The sequence below is a fragment of the Panthera onca genome, chromosome B1 (assembly GCF_046562875.1).
Source record: "Panthera onca isolate mPanOnc1 chromosome B1, mPanOnc1 haplotype 2, whole genome shotgun sequence".
Lineage (NCBI taxonomy): Eukaryota > Metazoa > Chordata > Mammalia > Carnivora > Felidae > Panthera > Panthera onca.
Window position 1 is genome coordinate 83,514,163 of NC_138342.1, and position 12,634 is coordinate 83,526,796.

The 12,634-nt window shown below is 38.2% G+C and overlaps 1 pseudogene; it reads right to left on the reverse strand.

The window, feature by feature from the left end:
* Positions 1–9,920: 9,920 nt before the first annotated feature.
* LOC132693285 (small ribosomal subunit protein uS12 pseudogene) lies at positions 9,921–10,352 on the reverse strand (annotated as a pseudogene).
* Between the last annotated feature and the right edge of the window lie 2,282 nt (positions 10,353–12,634).

Below are 12,634 nucleotides of genomic sequence, written 5' to 3' on the forward strand. Positions count from 1 at the left end.
TGAGAGACCAAGGATTTTGGCCCTGTGGCTTTGCATTTCTCTTCTTTGCCTTCATTCTACCTCCCAGATTTATTTCTAATTTTAATTTTGCCTTGTAGAGAAGGTTGAGTTGACGCGCATGTTTTGAAGGACCTTTATAGTCCTAATGTTTCTTTTTTTTTTAAATTTTTTAAAATCTTTATTATTTTTGAGAGACAGAGAGAGACATGGCATGAATGAAGGGGGGGCAGAGAGAGAGGGAGACACAGAATCTGAAGCAGGCTTCAGGCTCCAAACTGTCAGCACAGAGCCTGACGTGGGGGTCGAACCCATGAACCTTGAGATCATGACCTGAGCTGAAGTTGGGTGCTTAACCAACTGAGTCACCCAGAGGCTCCCATAAAAGACTCTTATATACAGAGAACAAATTGAGGGTTGCTGGAGGGGTTGTGGGTGGGGGGATGCCTAATGGGCTAGGGGCATTAAGAAGGACACTTGCTGGGACGACACTGGGTGTTATACATAGGGGATGAATCACTGAATTTTACTCCTGAAATCATTATTACACATATGCTAACTTGGATGTAAATTTAAAAAAAGAGAGAAAGAGAGAGATAAGGTCAAGGGAGGTTTGGATTTCAAAATGGACCCACTTGATGTATCTGGAGTGAACATTTCATTTTGTTGTATTTAAATATTGAAATATGTAATACTGAGGTGGGTCAGTAGTCTCAGACTTTTTGGTCTCAGGGATGCTTTATACATTTAAATATCTGTGAGGCTTCCCAAAGGGTTTTCTTGATTTTTTAAAATTTGATGTTTATTTGTTTTGAGAGAGAGAGACACACAGAGTGTGAGCAGGGGAGGGGCAGAGAGAGAGAGAGAGGGAGACACAGGATCCAAAGCAGGCTCCGGGCTCTGAGCTGTCGGCACAGACCCCCACACTGGGCTCGAACTCATAAGCTGTGAGATCATGACCTGAGCCGAACTCAGATGCTCATCCGACTAAGCCACCCAGGTGCCCCATCAAAGAATTTTCACTTATATGGTTTATATTTATTAATATTTACCATTTTAGAAATAGAAACTGAGAAATTAGAAAAATATTAATTAAAAATTTTAAAATAATAAACCAAGTGCCTGTTAATGTAAATAATATTTTTAGTGAAAATACTAATCTTTTCTAAGGTAAAAAATTAATGAGAAGAATGACATTGTTTTACATTTGTGAAATTCTTATACTTAGTACAAGATAGCTGAATTTTCATATCTGCTTCTGAATTCAATCTGTTGCATTATGTTATTTTGGTTGAAATATTTACAGATATATAATTTGAAAAGGGTAATTTAGTAGCCATAAAAAGGTCATTATGAGTAATCTTTAAAAAAAAATTTTATTTATTTTTTAATTCGCATCCATGTTAGCATATAGTGCAACAATGATTTCAGGAGTAGATTCTTTAATATCCTTTACCCATGTAGCCCATGCCCCCTCCCACAACCCCTCCAGTAACCCTCAGTTTGTTCTCCATATTTATGAGTCTCTTCGGTTTTGTCCCCCTCCCTGTTTTTATATTATTTTTGTTTCCCTTCCCTTATATTCATCTGTTTTGTCTCTTAAAGTCCTCATATGAGTGAAGTCATATGATATTTGTCTTTCTCTGACTAATTTCGCTTAGCATAATACCCTCCAGTTCCATCCATGTAGTTGCAAACGGCAAGATTTCATTCTCTTTGATTGCCGAGTAACACTCCATTGTGTGTGTGTGTGTGTGTGTGTGTATATATATATATATATATATATATATATATATATATACCACTTCTTCTTTATCCATTCGTCTATCAATGGACATTTGGGCTGTTTCCATACTTTGGCTATTGTCGATAGTGCTGCTATAAACATGGGGGTGCATGTGCCCCTTTGAAACAGCACACCTGTATCCCTTGGATAAATGCCTAGTAGTGCAATTGCTGGGTCATAGGGTAGTTCTATTTTTTAATTTTTTGAAGAACCTCCATACTATTTTCCAGAGTGGCTGTACCAGTTTGCATTCCCACCAGCAGTGCAAAAGAGATCCTCTCTCTCCGCATCCTCGCCAACATCTGTTGTTGCCTGAATTGTTAATGTTAGCCATTCTGATGGTTGTGAGGTGGTATCTCATTGTGGTTTTGATTTGTATTTCCTTGATGATGAGTGATGTTGAGCATTTTTTCATGTGTCAGTTGGCCATCTGGATGTCTTCTGTGGAGAAGTGTCTATTCATGTCTTTTGCCTATTTCTTCACTGGATTATTTGTGGTTTTGGGTGTTGAGTTTGATAAGTTCTTTATAGATTTTGGATACTAACCCTTTATCTGATATGGCGTTTGCAAATGTCTTTTCCCATTCTGTCAGTTGCCTTTCAGTTTTGCTGATTGTTTCCTTCACTGTGCAGAAGCTTTTTATCTTGATGAGGTCCCAATAGTTCATTTTTGCTTTTGTTTCCCTTGCCTCTGGAGATGTGTTGACCAAGAAGTTGCTGTGGCCCAGGTCAAAGAGGTTGTTACCTGTTTTCTCCCCTAGGATTTTGATGGCTTCCTGTCTTACATTGAGGTCTTTCATCCATTTTGAGTTTATTTTTGGGTATGGTGTAAGAAAGTGGTTCAGGTTCATTTTTCTGCATGTTGCTGTCCAGTTTTCCCTGCACCACTTGCTGAAGAGAGTGTCTTTATTCCATTGTATATTCTTTCCTGCTTTGTCAAAAGTTAGTTGGCCATACATTTGTGGGTCTATTTCTGGGTTCTCTATTCTGTTCCATTGATCTGAGTGTCTGTTTTTGTGCCAATACCATACTGTCTCTATGATTACAGCTTTGTAATACAGCTTGAAGTCCAGGATTGTGATGTCTCCAGCTTCAGTTTTCTTTTTCAATATTGTTTTGGCTATTCGGGGTCTTTTCTGGTTCCATACAAATTTTAGGATTGTTTTTTCTTCTAGCTCTGTGAAGAATGCTGGTGTTATTTTGATAAGGATTCATTGAATTGTAGATTGCTTTGGGTAGTATTGACATTTTAACAATGTTAGTTCTTCCTATCCAGGAGCATGGAATCTTTTTCCATTTTTTTGTGTCTTCTTCAATTTCTTTCATAAGCTTTCTATAGTTTTTTAGTGTATAGATTTTTCACCTCTTTGGTTAGGTTTATTCCTAGGTATTTTATGGTTTTTGGTGCAATTGTAAATGGGATCAATTCCTTGATTTCCCTTTCTGTTTCTTCATTATTGGTGTGTAGAAATGCAACCAATTTCTGTGCATTGATTTTATATCCTGCAACTTTGCTGAATTCATGGATTAGTTCTAGCAGTTTTTCTGGTGCAACCTTTGGGTTTTCCATATAGAGTATCTTGTTATCTTTGAAGAGTGAAAGTTTTAATTCCTCCTGGATGATTTGGAATGAGTAATCTTTTTTGATATTACCTCCAAACTAGGAAAGGGTTAGTTTTTTAAAGGTGCAATGTGAAATCTGAAGCCATATCATCGAGCTATCTGTGTACTGTTACATTCAAATCTTTTTGTGACTTAGTTTTGTAACATCATGCATTGGAAATTTGGAAAATACTGGTTTACTGAGTTATGCATTGTTTCTAAACGTTAACACATTTTGTTATACAATATGATGAAACCACATTCATTTATATCACCACAGATCCTATCAGAAAAGCCTGTATTACAAAGTTGTCAACCTCAATGTTGGGTATGAGGTTTTCAAACTTGTAATTTTTGTCGAAAGCTCAAATTTGGTCATTGGCCACAAACACTACCTGTTGTTTTCCTTAAAGTAACAGGCTTTCGTTGTTCATTTTGGAGAAAATATCTGCCAAATAAGCAAGTTGAATAACCCTAATCAAGACTGCCAGTGGAATCTTTCAGACAAAATGATGTTCCATGAAAAGAGCAATTTTCACAACTCAAATGGTATGGTCCATGTGTTTTTCCTCAAGACCAACATTATACTTTGATATGCACCAAAAGAGCTTTAAAAGTTGCTGAAAGAGTAGATGTTAAAAGTTCTCATTGTGAGAAAAAAATTGAAATCGTTGTGTGTTGATGATGTCAAGACTCATTGTGATCATCTCACTATTTATGCAAGTTATTCATGTTGTGCACCTGAAAGTAATATAATGTTTTATGTCAATTATATCTTAATAAAAATTAAAAAAAAAAACTTTAAATGAAGAAGTGGTATGTGTGTATGTACCATTTTTTTTCCACACAATTAAAAACACATGTACTTACGGCTTACATTTTAATAAAATGAACATTTCTACTGCTTTGTAAAGAACATCAGTAAGGGAAACTGCTTTTCAGGGAGCACCTTGGTGGCTAAGTCAGTTAAGCGCTGACTCTTGATTTTGGCTCAGGTCATGATCTCACGGTTCGTGGGTTCAAGCGTCATGTCAGGCTCTAAGCTGGCAGTGTGGATGGAGCCTGCTTGGGATTGTCTCTTCCTCCCTCTCTGCCCCTCCCCCCCCTTGTGCTCTCTTTCTTTCTCTTTCAAAAATAAATAAAGTAAGAAATGCTTGCTCTTCAAATGTTCATTATTAGTATTATTTTATTGTCTTTTTTGAAGTACAGTTGACTAACAATGTTATGTTAGTTTCAGGTGTCCAACATAGTGATTCAGCTTCTTTATACATTATGCTATCTATGCTCATCACAAGTGTAGCTGCCATCTGTCACCATATAACACTATTCCAATACCATTGACCATATTCCCTATGCAGTACCTTTTATTCCTGTGATTTATTCATTCCATAACTGGAGGCCTGTATCTTTCTCTCTCCTTCAGCCATTTTGCTCATCCCTCCAACCCCCTTTCCTCTGGCAACCACCGTTTGTTCTATGTATTTATAGGTCTGATTGTGCTATTTGTTTGTTTTGTTTTGATTCTACATATGAGTGAAATTATATGGTATTTGTTTTTCTCTAACTTATTTCACTTACCATTATACCCTGTATGTCCATCCATGTTGTTGCAAATGGCAAGATCTCACTCTTTTATGGCTGAATGATACATATCACATATCTTTTATCCATTCATTTATTGATGGACACTTGGGTTGCTTCCATAGCTTGGCTATTGTAAATAATGCTGCAGCAAGCATAAGGGTGCACATCTTTTTGAATTAGTCTTTATTCTTTATTCATCTTTACTGTTTTTATTGAACATACACTATAAGCACATTGGGTACCATTGCCTTGAGTTGTGCTTACGCATTAGCCATTTCTCCCACTATTGCTTTGTAATATCAGTGCAAATGCCAACACTCTGGAAAAGTCGCTAACATCATAGCGTTGTTACGAAGATGGTTCTGAATTTCTGACTTCATAGACTTCCTGAAAGTTGCTCATGGATCACCAGAGGTCCGTGTACTACTCTTTTAGAACCACTGATCTAGATCCTCAACTGGTCCTTTCTTTTTTTTTTTGGTCTACATTTTTGGCATTTTTATAGAAGCAGACCCAGTGAGGAAATTCTAGGACATGAAATTTTAATGCTTTTATAGATTACAGGTTTTAGCCTAAAAGAAACAGTGATGTTTCCCCTTGTACAAAAAGAATTTCCAGAGGCCAAAAGCACACAGTTCTCAAGTTTATCTTAGAATATGGGGATGAAAAACGATTCAAGCCTTCTAGTATTTACTCATCCAACAAATATCTTTCAGTATTTACCATTATAAAGTTACATAGAAATGAGAAATAGAAAATTTATAAGTTGTAGAAATATATTCATATACTTTTATTAAAATGTTTCTAAAAATTAATTTAAAATCATTTTTTTTCTGTGTATGCTCCATACAGTAAATTTCATTTCTTTATTTAAGTGAATATCTACTTTGGTTAGAAGAATCCTGGTATCAAATCAATTCTGTAACTAATGCCAGTCACTACAAAGTAAAAATTACACCTGAAATTTAGAGTCTTTGCTATGCAAAGTTCTCTTTCCTGTTTTTCCTCTTCCTTGCCCGCACCATCCCTCTGCCCCTCCCTCCTTTCCTTCTTTCCTTCCTTCCTTCCTCCCCCTCTCTCTCTCCTTCCCTTTATTTTTTTCTTGCCTTCCATCAGTGGAGAAAACTTTGGTTTTAAAAAATTACCCCTAGTGAACTACTCTCAATCTGATAAAGGTTTTTTTTTTTGTCTGTTGTTTTTATTTTTATTTCTGTTTTTTAATTTAAAAAATTGTAATCTTTCCTTTTAAAGATTTATTTATTTTCGGGAAAGTACAAGGTGGGGAGGGGCAAAGAGAGGAGGACAGAGGATCTGAAGCTGCACTGACAAGGTGACAACAGTGAGCCGGGTGTGGGGGCTCGAACTCACAAACTGAACCATGAGTCGTGACCTGAGCTGAAGTTGGACGTTCAACTGACTGAGCCACCCAGGTGCCCCTTATTCTTTTTATTTTTTAAAGAAAGAGTCTATTTTTGCTAAAATGTATCCCTTGGAATGGATCTGAAATAATTTTTACATATCACTTCTATCTTCCTTTTTATTTTCCATCTGCAAGTACCTCTGTGAATTCCTTTCCACATGCATAAGGTTATCCTTAGAGTTCTTCTATGTAGCAGTTCTAGCACCAATATGCAGGGCAGAGGCTGGGCTCTGGTAGTGTAAGGGCTGTGTAGCAGTTAAGAGCTCTGGAGTCAAGGGGCCTTATATTCTGATTGTGTACCTAATGACCTTGGTGAAGTTACTTAACCTCAAAAGCATTGGTTTCTTTATCTATAAAAAGGGACTATTATTAGTACCTACTATTATTAGAGGTATAATGAAGATAATACAATGCAGTGACTGGCAGATAGTTAACATTTAATGTATGTTATTATTACTTCTGAGTCTCAGTGTTCTCAGAATTCATGTTAGATGGTATATAAATTAATTCCTTTCTGTATGGTTGACTTTTGTGCTAATAAAATTTCTGGAAACTATCGGCTACTATTCAAAAAGAAAATCTATTAGTATAAGGCAGATCACAAATCGACATATACCCTGTACACAGATGTCAACAGGAAATGAAGTTTATGTTCTCTCTGACTTATTTAATCTTTCTTGTAAGTACCTAATCTATGCTGAGTAGGAAAGTGGAACAATTTATTCTATTCCAGTAATTTTAGTTTAATCCATTAGTTTAAGTCTTTACGCAACCTGGAATTTTTTTGGGTCTAAATTTTTGTATTTTGGTTTCCTTCTTTTCAACCTGCTTTTCTCCCACATGGTGTCTGGGACTATTGGAGAGGGGTATCCTGTGGTGAAGGGAAAGAGACAGTCTTTAAGATTTATTTCCAAGGCTATATACTGACTTCCAGTCCCTGTTGTTTATCTACGACCACTCTCGCCCTGTTATCCTTAGAGATTGAGGTTGCTGCCTACTCTACAAATCAGCATGAGGGCTAAGTAGCTCTTTCGTTATTGGCCATAAGCTCTCCGTGACATCCATTCAGTCCTGGAACACTTGGCCGTGGCCATGCTGATTCCCAAGGGACCCAAAGGAGCTGACTTTTGTGCGCTACTTTGTTATCAGGTGGGAACATCTAAGGACAACTCAGCTAAGATCCTTTTATTGCATGATCTCACTGTGCTACAACTTTGACTCTGAAGCCATTCCTTCCCTCCTGTGAAGTAGGGCTCAAGTCTTTGTGATTTAGGCATTCTCTTAAATCAAATATGCTTCCCCTGTCTGGAGCTTTGCTTCTGAGATAGGAGAGCAGGACACACACGTCTCACCTACTTTTGCTTGCTTTTCCTCACCCAGGGTAGAAGGATGGGCTTTCTACGTCCTTTACGTCATTTCCCTGGATTTTGTGATCAGGGACACCTGCCCCACCTCTCCATATGCTTCAAGTGGTGCTTTGTGATTTAGACATCTTTCCTGACAGTCTGCTTTTCAAGTCCACTCTTTCCCTTCTAGAGGTCAAGAAAGTCAGCTCTGAGATTCAAAGCTGATCAATAGTGTCTTTGTTTGAGGCTCTTTCCTCTCGTAGAACAATAACTCAAGGCTCAAATTGGTGAAAAAAAGCTGAAAGCACTTAAAGGGGAAATGAAGAACATTGTTTCAATATTTACAAAATAATGTCCATTGTTATGGTAATTTACCAAATGTTCCTCCAACTACAAGACCCATACTTTTTCCCCTGCTTGGCAGTGGACAAACTTGTGGTCTTTCAAGGGCAAGACAAAAGAACATCAGAAATGAGAGGATTAAAGGGATTTGAAGTAGCTGGAATTTAGACACAAGGAGTGAGGAAGGAGAGAGACGTATTTAAGATTCTCTGAGCTCACTGGTGCCAAGCGTTACTGCTTGTAGAAATGGAAGTATTCTGGAACATTTTCTGATATTGCTTCAAGACTTAAATATCTCCATTTTAAAGGATTATTAGTGAAATGACTACTCGCAGTCCAACACATATAGGTCTCACCCAGTGGTATATCCAGAATAATTAGGGTATAATTGAAAATATTGCCAGGGAGAATTTCTTCAAAGTTTCAGCATTTGCCTTGAGACCACCCTAAATGAATTAGGATGCTGGAGTCAGGCTGTCTGGAGTTGAGTCCCAGACCACACTCAAGTGGCACATGAAAAGTTCTGTTTTCCGAACTATAAAATGAGGATTATAATAGCATTTGTTGAGTGTTTTTGTATGCTGGATACATGCACGTTAACTCATGTAATCAGGAAATAACCTCAGGATGCGTTATTTAGAATCTCTGTTTACAGATGACAAAGCTGAGTCTCTGAGAGATTAAACTACTTGTTCACCATCATATAGTTAGCTAGAGGTGAAGGTGGGATTAGAGTCCAGGCAATGTGACTCACGACCTGAATAGTGACAGGTGACACTTTTGGACATACTCTATGCCAGGCGCTAATCTAAGAACTCCTTATCCTATGAGATAGGAACTGTTTTTATCCCATTTTACCGATTAGAAAACTGAGCACAGACAGGTTAAGTAATTTGTGCAAGCCGACATACTGATTAAGTATGGATTCAGGTCCACCCAGTCTGGCTTCAGCTTGTGCTATCAATCTTCATGCTACACAGGAAGATGTCAAAGGGTTTTTGTGGGCAATAACTGAGAAAATCCGCGTGAAATACTTAGCACAGCACCTGGCATAGAGGAAATGCTCAGTAAAAATGAACTAATTATTATTAACCAGGATTTCCTATAAATTGGCAAGGGTGATTGAGATCATTTAAGCACGGAGTGTTCTGTGCAGGTAAACCTTTTGTTGTATGTGCTATTCTCGTAATTGTCCTCATGATTTGGGTTTATATAATTTCATTCATTAATTCATGAGTTCATTCAATCAGCCAATCTTGCCTCATATGTCACTTTTAGTATGCCAACGCTGTGTCAAGTGCGTCGGTAAGTGACGTGGAGAGACCTTTTTGGGAAAAGGCTCATGGATTCATTTTTCAGGCTAAGTTTTTGCCCTGGTCTTGTAACAGTTTCCCACTCCTGAGATGTTTTATCTCTTAATCTGGAAACTGTGTGCTAAAACTTTATAGCTTTTCACCTAATGTCTGGCTCACTTTTATTTCCTTGAGTATTTTTTATTTTTAAATTTAATTTGGGAGGGAGGCAAACCGTAAGAGACTCTTAAATACAGAGAACAAACTGAGGGTTGATGCAGGGGGTGGGGGAGAGGGGGAAATGGGGGCTGGGCATTGAGGAGGGCACTTGTTGGGATGAGCACCGTGTGTTGTGTGTGAGTGATGAACTACGGGAATCTACTGCAAAAACCAAGAGCACACTTTACACACTGCATGTTAGCCAATTTGCCAATAAATTATATTTTTAAAAAAGAGTTAACAAACATATTATTTACTTTTTAAAAAAAGCAAAAACAATTTATTTTTTTAGCATTTGAAAATTTATTATTGTCATTTTTCACCATCAAAACTTATGATCTTGGTCTTTCCTTCTTGCCCTTGTATAAAGTCAAAAGAGAGACCCTGGCTGTTTTGACAATGTTAGAGCCAAATCCAGGAATGTCACTGATTGCGTGACCTTTGTGACCAAATCCACCAACAGGAACATCATCATTTTCCTCCGTAAAATTCAAACAACTATCATTGGACACAAAGGCTGTGATTTTTTGGCCATTCTCAATCAGCTGGACCCTGTCACACTTCCTGATGGCAGAATTTGGCTGTTTGGCTTCAGCCCCTATTTTTTCCAGCACAATTTCCTTTGCGTGGGAAGCACCTCCAAAAGCATTGGCCTTCAGGGCTGTGCCCAGATGGGCTTCCCTGTACTGTTTACCATGCCGCTTCTGATCTCCTAGGAGGCTACGGCACTTCCTGGCAGTATGGAGACCGAGATACTTGCCCATCTGGCGGGTTCCAGGGGCCTGAGCCAAAGAGAGAAACAGCACAGGAAGGAGCCACCTATTTCCTTAAACGTTTTGAAAACAGGGCTTTTGTTCTGAATGGCATTTTGCTTCTGCTAAGGGGAAGGAGAGAATATGCATAACCTAAAAAGCACTGGTCTCAGAATCAGAACACAAGTTTAAAGCCAGTTCTCTTGGCTCTTTGACCACTAGCAAGTTGCTTAACTGCGTTAAACCTCAGTTCCCTCTGAAGGGAGGTAGCAATTTCTACCCCATAAGACTGCTGGGTGATTGAATGAAGCAGCCAAAGGCAAAACCTCCAAAACAGCACTTGCTCCTGTAAGGCACTCTGCTTGCCTTATGTATTTCTTTTCTTTTCTTTCTTTCTTCCTTTCTTTCTTTATTTTCATATATATATATATATATATATATATATATATTCTATATAAATTCTCTTATGGTTTGTCTCCCTCTCTGTTTTTTTATATTATTTTTGCTCCCCTTCCCCTATGTTTGTCTGTTTTCTTTCTTTCTTTCTTTCTTTCTTTCTTTCTTTCTTTCTTTCATGTTTATTTTTGAGACAGAGAGAAACAAAGCATGAACAGCAAGAGGGGCAGAGAGCGAGGGAGGCACAGAATCTGAAGCAGGCTCCAGGCTCTGAGCTGTCAGCAAGGAGCCCATTGTGGGGCTTGAACTCATGGACCGTGACATCATGACCTAAGCTGAAGTCGGACGCTCAACCGACTGAGCCACCCAGGCGCTCCAATCTGTTTTATTTCTTAAATTCCACATATGAGTGAAATCATATGATACTTGTCTTTCTCTGAGTGACTTTTTTGCTTAGTATAATACACTCTAGTTCCATCCACGTTATTGCAAATGGCAAGATTTCATTCTTTTTGATTACTGAGGAATATTCCATTGTATATCTATACCACATCTTCTTTATCCATTCGTCGGCTGATGGACATTTGGGCTCTTTCCCTACTTTGGCTATTGTCAATAGTGATGCTATAAACATTGGGGTGCATGTGCTCCTTCGAATCAGCACTTCTGTATCCTTTGGATAAATACCTAGTAGTGCAATTGCTGGGTTGTAGGGTAGTTCTATTTTTAATTTTTTGAGGAAACTCCATACCGTTTTCCAGAGTGGCTGCACCAGTTTGCATTCCCACCAGCAGTGCAAAAGAGTTCCCCTTTCTCTGCACCCTCGCCAATGTCTGTTGTTGCCTGAATCATTAACATGAGCCATTCTGACAAGTGTGAAGTGGTATCTCATTGTGGTTTTGATTTGTATTTCCCTGATGATGTGTGATGTTGAGCATTTTTTTCATATGTCTGTTAGCCATGTATGTCTTTTTTGCAAAAGAGTCTGTTCATGTCTATTGCCCATTTCTTCACTGGATTATATGTTGCCTATCTTCTCCTTTAGGATTTTGATGGCTTCCTGTATTATGTTTAGGTCTTTCATCTATTTTGAGTTTATTTTGTATATTGTGTAAGAAAGCTGTCCAGGTTCATTCTTCTGCATGTCGCTGTCCAGTTTTCCCAACACCATTTGCTGAAGAGATGGTCTTTTCTCCATTGGCTACTTTTTCCTGCTTTGTCAAAGATCAGGTGGTCATATGTTTGTGGGTCCATTTTTGGGTCCTCGATTCTGATCCATTGATCTGAGTGTCTGTTTTTGTGCCAGTACCAAACTGTTTTGATGATTACAGCTTTGTAAAATATTTTGAGGTTTGAGACTGTGATGCCTCCAGTTTTGGTTTTCTTTTTTAGGATTGCTTTGGCCATTTGGGATCTTTTCTGGTTCCACACAAATTTTAGGATTATTTTTTCTAACTCTGTGAAGAACGCTGGTGCTATTTCGATAGGGATTTCTTAGAGTTTGAGAGGATCTTAAAAGCCAAAGGGAGTCCAGTGCCTGCTACAGGCTTTCCATTCACAGCCTCTATGCTAAGCAGTACCCCAGCCTGTCCTCCTAGAGAGAAAAGGCTCATGTGTTTGAAAAGCATTCTAAGGCAGATCCAGTGGCTACATGGTGCTCTGTTGGTCCAAAGGAGATGTCCTTTCATAAAATCTACCATTCTCAGAAAGATCACATAATTGTTCTTATTTTTTGTATGAAAGTCCTTCAAATATTCAAAGATAGTCCTTTCTTCAAATTAAACAACTTTTCTCCTAATCTCTAGGGGTTGCCAATGTTTCCCTCAGAATGCAGAGCACAGAACAGACATGATTACCAAGTATTTTTTCGGGCAAATTTTTGTTAAGTCAGATCAGTC